The sequence below is a fragment of the Arachis stenosperma genome, chromosome 4 (assembly GCF_014773155.1).
Source record: "Arachis stenosperma cultivar V10309 chromosome 4, arast.V10309.gnm1.PFL2, whole genome shotgun sequence".
In the NCBI taxonomy this organism is placed as follows: Eukaryota; Viridiplantae; Streptophyta; class Magnoliopsida; order Fabales; family Fabaceae; genus Arachis; species Arachis stenosperma.
Window position 1 is genome coordinate 123,520,986 of NC_080380.1, and position 12,471 is coordinate 123,533,456.

Genomic DNA, 12,471 nt, shown 5'->3' on the forward strand with positions numbered 1-12,471 from the left:
CTGGCGTTTAACGCCAGTCTGGTGCCCCTTTCTGGCGTTAAACGCCCAGAATGGTGCCAGACTGGGCGTTAAACGCCCATCTGCTAGCCTTACTGGCGTTTAAACGCCAGTAAGTTCTTCCTCCAGGGTGTGCTGTTTTTCTTCCTGTTTTGCATTCTGTTTTTGCTTTTTCAATTGATTTTGTGACTTCTCATGATCATCAACCTACAAAATAAAATAAAATAACAAAAGAAAATAGATAACATATAACATTGGGTTGCCTCCCAACAAGCGCTTCTTTAATGTCAGTAGCTTGACAGAGGGCTCTCATGGAGCCTCACATTTTCTCAGAGCAATATTGGAACCTCCCAACACCAAACTTAGAGTTTGAATGTGGGGGTTCAACACCAAACTTAGAGTTTGGTTGTGGCCTCCCAACACCAAACTTAGAGTTTGACTGTGGGGGCTCTGTTTGACTCTGATTTGAGAGAAGCTCTTCATGCTTCCTCTCCATGGTGACAGAGGGATATCCTTGAGCCTTAAACACAAAGGATTCTTCATTCACTTGAATGATCAGTTCGCCTCTATCAACATCTATCACAGCCTTTGCTGTGGCTAGGAAGGGTCTGCCAAGGATGATGGTTTCATCCATGCACTTCCCAGTCTCTAGGACTATGAAATCAGCAGGGATGTAATGGTCTTCAATCTTCACCAAAATATCATCTACAAGTCCATGAGCTTGTTTTCTTGAGTTGTCTGCCATCTCTAATGAGATTCTTGCAGCTTGCACCTCAAAGATCCCTAGCTTCTCCATTACAGAGAGAGGCATGAGGTTTACACTTGACCCTAAGTCACACAGAGCCTTCTTGAAGGTCATGGTGCCTATGGTACAAGGTATTGAAAACTTCCCAGGATCTTGTCTCTTTTGAGGTAATTTCTGCCTAGACAAGTCATCCAGTTCTTTGGTGAGCAAAGGAGGTTCATTCTCCCAAGTCTCATTTCCAAATAACTTGTCATTTAGCTTCATGATTGCTCCAAGGTATTTAGCAACTTGCTCTTCAGTGACATACTCATCCTCTTCAGAGGAAGAATACTCATCAGAGCTCATGAAAGGCAGAAGTAAGTCCAATGGAATCTCTATGGTCTCATTTTGAGCCTCAGATTCCCATGGTTCCTCATTAGGAAACTCATTGGAGGTCAGTGCACGCCCATTGAGGTCTTCCTCAGTGGCGTTCACTTCCTCTCTTTCCTCTCCAAATTCGGCCATGTTGATGGCATTGCACTCTCCTTTTGGATTTTCTTCTGTATTGCTTGGGAGAGTACTAGGAGGGAGTTCAGTAACTTTCTTGCTCAGCTGTCCCACTTGTGCCTCCAAATTCCTAATGGAGGACCTTGTTTTAGTCATGAAACTTTGGGTGGTTTTGATTAGATCAGAGACCATAGTTGCTAAGTCAGAAGGGTTCTGCTTAGAATTCTCTGTCTGTTGCTGAGAAGATGATGGAAAAGGCTTGCCATTGCTAAACCTGTTTCTTCCACCATTATTGTTGTTGAAACCTTGTTGAGGTCTCTCTTGATTCTTCCATGAGAAATTTGGATGATTTCTCCATGAAGAATTATAGGTGTTTCCATAGGGTTCTCCTAGGTAATTCACCTCTTCCATTGAAGGGTTCTCAGGATCATATGCTTCTTCTTCAGATGAAGCATCCTTAGTACTGCTTGGTGCATTTTGCATTCCAGACAGACCTTGAGAAATCAAATTGACTTGTTGAGTCAATATCTTGTTCTGAGCCAGAATGGCATTCAGAGCATCAATCTCAAGAACTCCTTTCTTCTGATTTGCCCCATTGTTCACAGGATTCCTTTCAGAAGTGTACATGAATTGGTTATTTGCAACCATTTCAATTAGCTCTTGAGCTTCTGTAGGCGTCTTCTTCAAATGAAGAGATCCTCCAGCAGAGCTATCCAAAGACATCTTGGATAGTTCAGAGAGACCATCATAGATAATACCTATGATGCTCCATTCAGAAAGCATGTCAGATGGACATTTTCTGATCAATTGTTTGTATCTTTCCCAAGCTTCATAGAGGGATTCTCCATCCTTTTGTCTGAAGGTTTGGACTTCCACTCTAAGCTTACACAATTTTTGAGGTGGAAAGAACTTTGCCAAGAAGGCATTGACTAGCTTTTCCCATGAGTCCAGGCTTTCTTTGGGTTGTGAATCCAACCATGTCCTAGCTCTGTCTCTTACAGCAAAAGGGAATAGCATAAGTCTGTAGACCTCAGGGTCAACCCCATTAGTCTTGACAGTGTCACAGATTTGCAAGAATTCAGCTAAAAACTGATGCGGATCTTCCAGTGGAAGTCCATGAAACTTGCAATTCTGTTGCATTAGAGAAACTAATTGAGGCTTAAGCTCAAAGTTGTTTGCTCCAATGGCAGGGATAGAGATGCTTCTCCCATAGAAGTCGGGAGTAGGTGCAGTAAAGTCACCCAACACCTTCCTTGCATTATTGGCATTGTTGTTGTTTTCGGCTACCATGTGTTCTTCTTCTTTGAAGGTTTCTGTTAGGTCCTTTATAGAGAATTGTGCCTTAGCTTCTCTTAGCTTTCGCTTCAAGGTCCTTTCAGGTTCAGGATCAGCTTCAACAAGAATGCCTTTGTCTCTGCTCCTGCTCATATGAAAGAGAAGAGAACAAGAAAATGTGGAATCCTCTATGTCACAGTATAGAGATTCCTTTAGGTGTCAGAAGAACAGAAAAAATAGAAGAAAGAGGTAGAAGAATTCGAACTTAATCAGATAGAGTTCGAATTGTGCATTGAGAAGGAGTGGTACTCCATAAATAGAAGGATGTGAGAAGAGAGGAGGAGCTTTTTCGAAAATTAAGTTAAAGAATTTGAAAACATTTTGAAAAACACTAATTAATTTTCGAAAATAAGAGTGGGAAAGAAATCAAGTGATTTTTGAAAAAGATTTTGAAATTAGAAATCAAAAAGATTTGATTGAAAACTATTTTGAAAAAGATGAGGTTAAGAAGATATGATTGGTTTTAAAAAAACATGTGATTGAGAAGATATGATTTGAAAACAAATTTTTAAAAGATTTGATTTTAAAAATTAATAACTTGGCTATCAAGAAAAGATATGATTCAAACATTAAACCTTTCTCAACAGAAAAGGCAACATACTTGAAATGTTGAATCAAATCATTAATTGATAGCAAGTATCTTTGAAAAAGGAAAGAAATTGATTTTGAAAACATTTGATTGAAAAGATATGATTTGAAAAAGATTTGATTTTGAAAAACTTTGAAAACTTGCAAAAAAAATTGATTTGAAAACAAAATCCTCCCCCTTGTGCCATCCTGGCGTTAAACGCCCAGAATGGTGCACATTCTGGCGTTTAACGCCCAAAACTATACCCTTTTGGGCGTTAAACGCCCAACCAGGTACCCTGGCTGGCGTTTAAACGCCAGTCTGTCCTTCTTTACTGGGCGTTTTGAACGCCCAGCTTTTTCTGTGCAATTCCTCTGCTGTATGTTCTGAATCTTCAATTCTCTGTATTATTGACTTGAGAAGACACAAATTAAAAATATTTTTGGATTTTTAATAATCAAAATGCAACTAAAATCAAATAACAATGCATGCAAAACACCAAACTTAGCAGTTTGTATACTACTGACACTAATGAGAATGCATATGAAACACACAAAACACTCAAGTCAAGAGAATTTAAAGATTAGAGTAAGAAATCATCAATAACATCTTGAAGATCCTTAAGACACATGAATGAATGCATGCAATTGACACCAAATTTAAAATGAGACACTAGACTCAAACAAGAAATTTTTGGATTTTATGATTTTGTAATTTTTTTTGTGTTTTTCGAAAATTATATGGAAATAGAAAATAAAAGTTTCAGAATTCTTAATTTGGATTCCAGGAATCATTGCAATGCTAGTCTAAGACTCCGGTCCAGGAATTAGACATGGCTTCACAGCCAGCCAAGCTTTCAAAGAAAGCTTCGGTCCAAAACACTAGACATGGTCAATGGCCAGCCAAGCCTTAGCAGATCATTGCTCCAATAGCAAGATTGATAGAGATCAACAAGCTCTTGTGATGATCAGTTGAAACCTCGGTCCAATAAGATTAGACATGGCTTCTCAGCCAGCCAGACTTCAACAGATCATCATGAAACACTAGAATTCATTCTTAAGAACTCTGAAAAAAAAAATACCTAATCTAAGCAACAAGATGAACCGTCAGTTGTCCATACACAAAACAATCCCCGGCAACGGCGCCAAAAACTTGGTGTGCGAAATTGTGATCACTACTTTTCACAACTCAAATAATCCCTAGTAATGGCCCCAAGAACTTGGTGCTCAATACCATGGCATAAACACAACTTTGCACAACTAACCAGCAAGTGCACTGGGTCGTCCAAGTAATAAACCTTACGCGAGTAAGGGTCGATCCCACGGAGATTGTTGGTATGAAGCAAGCTATGGTCACCTTGTAAATCTTAGTCAGGCAGACTCAAATGGTTATAGTGATATACGAATAAAGCATAAAGATAAAGATAGAGGTACTTATGTAATTCATTGGTAGGAACTTCAGATAAGCGTATGAAGATGCCCTCCCTTCCGTCTCTCTGCTTTCCTACTGTCTTCATCCAATCCTTCTTACTCCTTTCCATGGCAAGCTTATGCAAGGGTTTCACCATTGTCAGTGGCTACCTCCCATCCTCTCAGTGAAAACGTTCCTATGCTCTGTCACAGCATATGGCTAATCATCTGTCGGTTCTCGGTCAGGCCGGAATAGAATCCAGTGATTCTTTTGTGTCTGTCACTAACGCCCCGCCTGCTAGGAGTTTGAAGCACGTCACAGTCATTCAATCATTGAATCCTACTCAGAATACCACAGACAAGGTTTAGACCTTCCGGATTCTCTTGAATGCCGCCATCTGTTCTCGCCTATACCACGAAGACTCTGATCTCACGGAATGGCTGGCTCGTTTGTCAGGCGAGCACTCGGTTGTCAGGCGATCAACCATGCATCGTGTATCAGGAATCCAAGAGATATTCACTAGAGCCTTGGTTGCTTGTAGAACAAAAGTGGTTGTCAGTCACCTTGTTCATAGGTGAGAATGATGATGAGTGTCACGGATCATCACATTCATCAAGTTGAAGAACAAGTGATATCTTGGACAAAGAACAAGCAAAATTGAATAGAAGAACAATAGTAATTGCATTAATACTCGAGGTACAGCAGAGCTCCACACCTTAATCTATGGTGTGTAGAAACTCCACTGTTGAAAATACATAAGAACAAGGTTTAGGCATGGCCGAATGGCCAGCCTCCCAAAGAGGGTTCAATCATCAAAGCATGATCGAAAGATCCTAATACAATAGCAAAAGGTCCTACTTATAGAAAACTAGTAGCCTAAGGTTTACAGAGATGAGTAAATGACATAAAAATCCACTTCCGGGCCCACTTGGTGTGTGCTTGGGCTGAGCAATGAAGCAATTTCGTGTAGAGACTCTTCTTGGAGTTAAACGCCAGCTTTTATGCCAGTTTGGGCGTTTAACTCCCATTTAGGTGCCAGTTCCGGCGTTTAACGCTGGAATTCCTGAGGGTGACTTTGAACGCCGGTTTGGGCCATCAAATCTTGGGCAAAGTATGGACTATCATATATTGCTGGAAAGCCCAGGATGTCTACTTTCCATCGCCGTTAAGAGCGCGCCAATTGGGCTTCTGTAGCTCCAGAAAATCCACTTCGAGTGCAGGAAGGTCAGAATCCAACAGCATCTGCAGTCCTTTTCAGTCTCTGAATCAGATTTTTGCTCAGGTCCCTCAATTTCAGGCAGAAAATACCTGAAATCACAGAAAAACACACAAACTCATAGTAAAGTCCAGAAAAGTGAATTTTAACTAAAAACTAATAAAAATATACTAAGAACTCAACTAAAACTACTAAAAACATACTAAAAACAATGCCAAAAAGGGTACAAATTATCCGCTCATCACGTCACAATCTCTGACTTGGAGCAAATTGGACGAACCACAACCCTTGCTACTACCCAGGTATCACAATCTCTGACCTGGAGCAAGTGGGACGAACCACAACCCTTGCTACTGCCCAGGATCTCAAAACATACATTCATTCAGTTTAAAATCAGTCATCATTGTTATCAAATCTCAAACATTAACCTGGAGCAAGCGCAATGAACTACAACCCTTGCTACTACCCAGGTATCACAGATACACATTCATTCATAATCACTCATTATTATTACCAATTCTCAAACAATGACCCGAAGCAAGCGGGACGAACCACGACCCTTGCTATTACCCAAGTATCACAGACATACATTCATTAAAACTCCATAATTAAATCATTTATCATAATTCACCTTCCCCATCTCATACTCGGAGCAAGTGGACAACGCCACTTTCTACTACCCGGGGTCACACGTCATATTTATTTTCAAACCATTATTTCTACACTTCCTCAATCAAAATTCATTACTCCAAGTCTTTCTTCATCAACAAGTTATCACATTTTCTAACTTCTTCTCATTACTAGCTTCTTCTCATTACTAGGCATACTATCATAATTCACCTAACTAACGCCATCCTCCTTGCCTCCATAGTACCATCATACCGTCCACTACTAACCACATCGTCCACCTTCTTGATAGCTACGATTTTAGGAAATTGCACGATCGGCAAAAATTCCTTCCGGCAAGTGCACCGGTTATCGTCAAGTAAAAACTCACAATAGAGTGAGGTCGAATCCCACAAGGATTGGTTGAGTGAGCAATTCGGATTAGAAGTGTGTTCTAGTTGAGCGGGATCAAGATTTAGATGAGAATTGAGGAATGTAAAATTGGCGAGAAACGTAAATGGCAAGAAATTAAAAGTGCAGAATCTTAAATTGCATGAATTAAAGAGCGAGAAGCTAAATTGCTGAAATTAAAAGGGGATCGGGGTGATTGCATGAATTTAATTGCAGAATGTAAAGAGAAAGTGGTAGATCAGAAATGGGGAATTCATTGGGTTTCAGGAGATATTGAGATCTCCGAATCAAACATTTTTATCCCTTCCTCAACCAATGCATTCATTGAATTTTGCTTGGCAATCTTATATGATTGGATCCCAATCCCTTGGCTCACCAATTCTCTCTAAAAACAAACAAATTCTCAATCCCTTGGTTTAAATGTTCATAAGAAGAGATGATGCTCGATCACTGACTATACCACACAGTTTCATGAACCACAATTTGGTAGGATTACATGTCACAATATCCATCCAAACCCCAATCCAATTCACTGTGAGAAAGCTTCTCTAGCATGAATCCTCCATTCCTTTCCCAAGGTTCCGAAGGATTCCAATTATGGGTAGTTTCTTTCCCAAGACAACTATCCAATGGAATTAGATCGAGAAGCTTTCTAACAAAATTCAAGAGAAAAGATTGAAGAAGAAGATAAAAACTATTATTGATTCATTGAATTACAATAGAGCTCCCTAACCCAATGAAAGGGGTTTAGTGAGTCATAGCTCTGAATTCAATTACAAGTATGAAAAAATGATCCCCAAAAGTCTCTAAAAGTTTTTTTCCCCCTTTCTCCATCAAACTTAAATTCTATCCTATTTATACACTTTCTAAATTGAGCTTCTATTGTGTTTCTTGGGCTTTGAGGCCTTTCCCTGATTTCCTTTTGCCTTGGGTTTATGATCCATAATCCTGATGAGGCTGCTGATCCAATTCTGCAACATTCATTGAGCCAACTTAGTGAGAATCAAGTAATGACACATGACTCAACAAATTGAAATTCCAGACTCATCAATTCTTCAGGCCCAATCCCATAAACCACTCCTGGAGGTGATATAAGTCGAACACGTTTAAGCTTCAGTTTAAGGTTAAACTGAAGCTTAAACGTGGAAATGGAAGAAGGCAACCCTGGAGGGTGGAATGTCGAACACGTTTAAGCTTCAGTTTAAGGTTAAACTGAAGCTTAAACGTGGAAATGGAGGGAAGCCATCCTGGAGGGTAAAGGTCGAACACGTTTAAGCTCCAGTTTAAGCTTAAACTGGAGCTTAAACGTGGAAATGCAAAACGCAACCCTGGAGGAGAATGGTCGAACACGTTTAAGCTTCAGTTTAAGGTTAAACTGAAGCTTAAACGTGGAAATGGAGGGAAGCCATCCTGGAGGGTAAAGGTCGAACACGTTTAAGCTCCAGTTTAAGCTTAAACTGGAGCTTAAACGTGGAAATGCAAAACGCAACCCTGGAGGAGAATGGTCGAACACGTTTAAGCTCCAGTTTAAGGTTAAACTGGAGCTTAAACATGGAAATGGCTCCCTTGTGCTTTCAATTCTGGCGTTTAACTTCCAGTTTAAGGTTAAACTGGAGGTTAAACGCCACATGTGATATTCAAGCTTCCTTTATTGATTTTGTTGCTTCCTTGCCTAGCCTCTTCTTCCCTGAAATCATCCAAACAACTGCATCAAAGTCTTGCAAAATTTCATGAGAAATCTTTCATTCATAGCATTCAAGTAATATAACTAAAAACTCATGAAATTTGCACCAAAATCATACTGTTTGGATGGTTTATTGCTTTGTTATTCATTTAACCATTCTTGGTTACTTTATGCTCAAGAAAATGCATAAAACAACTAAAACTAACAGAAAAATGCTAGTGAAACTAGCCTAAGATGCCTTGGCATCACAACACCAAACTTAATACTTGCTTGTCCCTAAGCAAGTCCTGAGTTATTTGAGAAGAAAGTATGAAACAGAAAGCAATTACATTGGCTATATTAGCAAGCATTTGAAGTTCATCAGAAGGGTTTTATGCAGAAAGTTGCAGCATCACTTTTTCATTCTGATCAGGTAAGATTATCACTTTTTCATTGCATCCATCAAACACTGCTATGGCTTCTTGTTATTCTTATGTCCTTGGCACTTTTCTCTTCTTTGTTTTTCTTTTTCTTAGAGCTCCTTTGCTCCTTGTTTGCTCAGTGTCATGTGTTGCACAAGCCTTTGGCATTTTCTTTTTCTTATCAGTGCACTACACATATCCACTACAGGCATTTTAGTTCACATTTCTTCTTGAGACATTGGTGCCCAGCACCTCTTTGTGTGACTAAATGTTTTGTATTTAGGTTGCTCTTGATAATGGACTTTTGGTTGATAATCCCGAGTTAGTTAACCCAAGTTACCAAGTGTTGAAACACTCCTCAGAACCTATTCATCCAAGCATATCCTTAATACATAAACACCACAGGCATTTGTCTCAGAAGTTCAAACCATTGGTGCCTAGCTTATTTTCTCAATATTTTTTTTTTTTGCTTTTTGGTTGCCCTTTTTCAGTGGCTTTTTCTTCTTCTTCTTCTTTCTTTTTCATGGCCAAAGACATTTATTCATCAAGATCCATAGACAGTATTCAAACTTCTACACAAAAATGATAATTCTACACTCAATTTCAAGTGATCTGGCTAATCAATCAAGCATGCATACCACCACTTAATTCTACTTGATTTGTCACTAATTGAGCCAGGTTACTTTTGTTCAAACTTTTCTTTTATTTTTGGAAACAGAACAAGCATGGCAAGCATTTGTTTAAGAAGGTGAAGTTATATCCAAACATCTAGGCATTCATTTTATTCAAAGCAGTAAACCAACACTCATACTAAAAACTTCACATTCCAGAAAGATTCAACAATTACAGTTTAAACCAGAACAAGCATGCTTTTGTTTGCCTTTTAAAGAATGGTCAAGGAACAACACCACCTTGTGAAATTTCTTGTTCTCTCTTTGTTGCCAGGAAACAATTTGATTTCTCCTTCTTCTCCTAGTTGTTGCTTCATGTTCTTTCTAAGATCCTTGTTTCCTTTCCTGCAAAGAGTGATGAAGTTGCTTGCTTCTCAAGCACTTGAGTGGTTAGCTCAACTATGTATGGGCAAGTGTCTGAGTCTTAAGTTGGTGTGTGAACACCAAACTTAGTCTCCTACTTACTCCTCTGCTCTTTGAATCCTTGAATTCTCCTTGGAATGAAGTTGCTGCTAAGGATTTTAAGCATTTCTGTGATTGCTTAGAATGGTTGTTCCTTTCATATAATTCAAAGGTTGTTGTGTTCAGTTGATCTGTATGGTGGAACACCAAACTTAGAGTCACACATTCCCCTTTGAATTATTGATCCACGAATTCATTGTTTGGTGTGAAACACCAAACTTAATTCCTTGCAATGCACAGAAACTACTTCACCTTTTTATTGAAACAAATAAAAGAAACAGCAAAGGAGTATTACCTCAGGTTGGGTTGCCTCCCAACAAGCGCTTCTTTAACGTCATTAGCTTGACGGTCAGCTTGTTAGGGTGGATTGTAGTGCTTGATGTCCTCTCCTCTCACTATGAAAACGTCCCCATTTGATTCCTTCATGATTTCCAAATGTTCCATAGAAAGAACTTTCCTGATTGTGAACACTTGAGGGAGCTGGGAAGGAATGGTTTTGAGGCCAGGTGGGATTGGCAGATAATGACTTGATATCACTTTATCTCCCGGAGAGAAACCTTCAGTGGGAATTTTCTTGTTTCTCCACCCTCTTGGCAATTTCTTTACAATTCTTCCCTCTCTCTTGAGGATTTCTTCATTGACCCTTATTCCAGGAGGATCCTTCTGAGCTGTTTCTATTGATTCTTGTGGCTTTAACTCTTGCAATTCTTGTTTGCCTTCCAAGGACTGTTTCAGAGTTTCAGCTGCTGGATTGCTTTCCTCCAAACACAGATGGCTACTATCATCCTTAGGCTTTTCAAGTTCTGGTTCAGGCTCAGATGCAGGTTTTAAAACATGGAAAATGAGCTGTTCATCATGCATTCTCAAAATTAGCTCTCCTTGTTCTACATCTATGAGCGCTCTAGCAGTGGCTAGAAATGGCCTTCCCAGAATGATAGGGTGTAGGTAGCTTTCCTCCATGTCCAAAATGACAAAGTCTGTGGGGAAGAAATAATTTCCCACTTTCACCAGCACATTCTCAACTACCCCTTCAGCTTGCTTCTGAGTTTTGTCAGCCAGTTGTATGATTACATCAGTGGATCTCACCTCATTCAATTGTAGCCTCTTCATAAGAGTCAAAGGCATCACATTTATGCTAGCTCCTAGATCACAGAATCCTCTGTCAATTTTTGTTTCCCCTATGGTGCAGGGAATATGAAAACTTCCTGGGTCTGTTTTCTTAGAGACTATGTCCTTCTTGATGAGAGCACTGCATTCTTTGTTCATTATTACAGTTTGTCCTCCCTTCAAAACTCTTTTCTTGCTCAGCAATTCCTTCAAATACTTGATATGTGTAGGCATCTGCTGGAGAATCTCAAGAAAGGGAATATTGATATGGGAAGACTTAAATGTCTCTAAAAACCTTGAATATGTTTTCCTTTTTTCACCTCCTCCTAACCTCTGAGGAAATGGTGCTTTTGGTTGGTATGTTTCCAGCATGCATTTATTTTGCAGTTCCTTGGCTTGCTCAGTTTCACTTTCCTGCTTAGCTTCTTCCACACCTTTCTTCAAGATTTCTGGCTCCTGTTCTGAGGGTCTGATTCCTTCTTCTTCTGAGACTTCCTTCAATATGGTGATGGCCTTGCATTCTTCCCATCTCACTCCCTTTTGTTCCCCTTTAGGATTCTTTTCTGTGTCACTAGGGAACACTGCAGTCGACTTGGGAGCCTGTTGAGATAGCTCTCCTACTCGAGACTCCATCCTCTTGAGTTTTTCACCATGGTTCCTTAAGGTAGATCTCACATCATCCCTAAAGCTTTTCAACTCACTTATGTCCTGACCCATGTTTGCAAGCATTCCTTCTATCCTGTTTAATTGATCTTGAAATTGTTGGTTCGGATTAGGTTGGGCAGGTTGATTATTTTGGCCATGATATGGTGGTTGGGAGTAAGTGTTTTGTGTGGCTTGGTATGATCTTTGGTTGGAGTTTTGGTATGTGGAATTGTTATGTTGGTTGGGGTTGTAAGGTTTGTGGTTTTGTGGTTGGGTTTGCTGGTTTCCCCACCCAAAGTTTGGGTGGTTTTTCCAGCCTGGGTTGTAAGTGTTGGAATGTGGATCATATGGTTGCCTTTGTTGATTTCCCACATAGTTGGCCTCTTCCCAATCACCTCCTTCAGTGCTTACTTCCTCTTGATCTTGTGTGTGTATTGCAGCCACTTGATTTGTTTCTAATTTCCTGGTGAGCTCTGCTAGTTGCTTGGCAAACACCTTGTTTTGGGCTAGAATTGTATCAACATGGTTCAGCTCCATGACTCCCTTAGTGTTGTGTCTCTCTGAAGCATAGTAGTACTCATTCTCAGCCACTGTCTCAATCACTTCAATGGCTTCTTCCACAGTCTTTTTCCTGTTCAATGAACCTCCTGATGAATGGTCTACAGCCTTCCTTGATTCATAAGAAAGTCCATCATAGAAAATATGCAATTGCACCCAGTCATGGAAC

The 12,471-nt window shown here is 39.8% G+C and overlaps 1 non-coding gene across 1 annotated transcript; it reads left to right on the forward strand.

Annotated features, from left to right (window-relative positions):
- Nucleotides 1–2,009: 2,009 nt before the first annotated feature.
- On the forward strand, nucleotides 2,010–2,113 carry LOC130977961 (small nucleolar RNA R71). Its single transcript, XR_009085629.1, has one exon. It is a non-coding gene; the product is annotated as a small nucleolar RNA R71 (small nucleolar RNA).
- The last annotated feature ends 10,358 nt before the right edge of the window (nucleotides 2,114–12,471 follow it).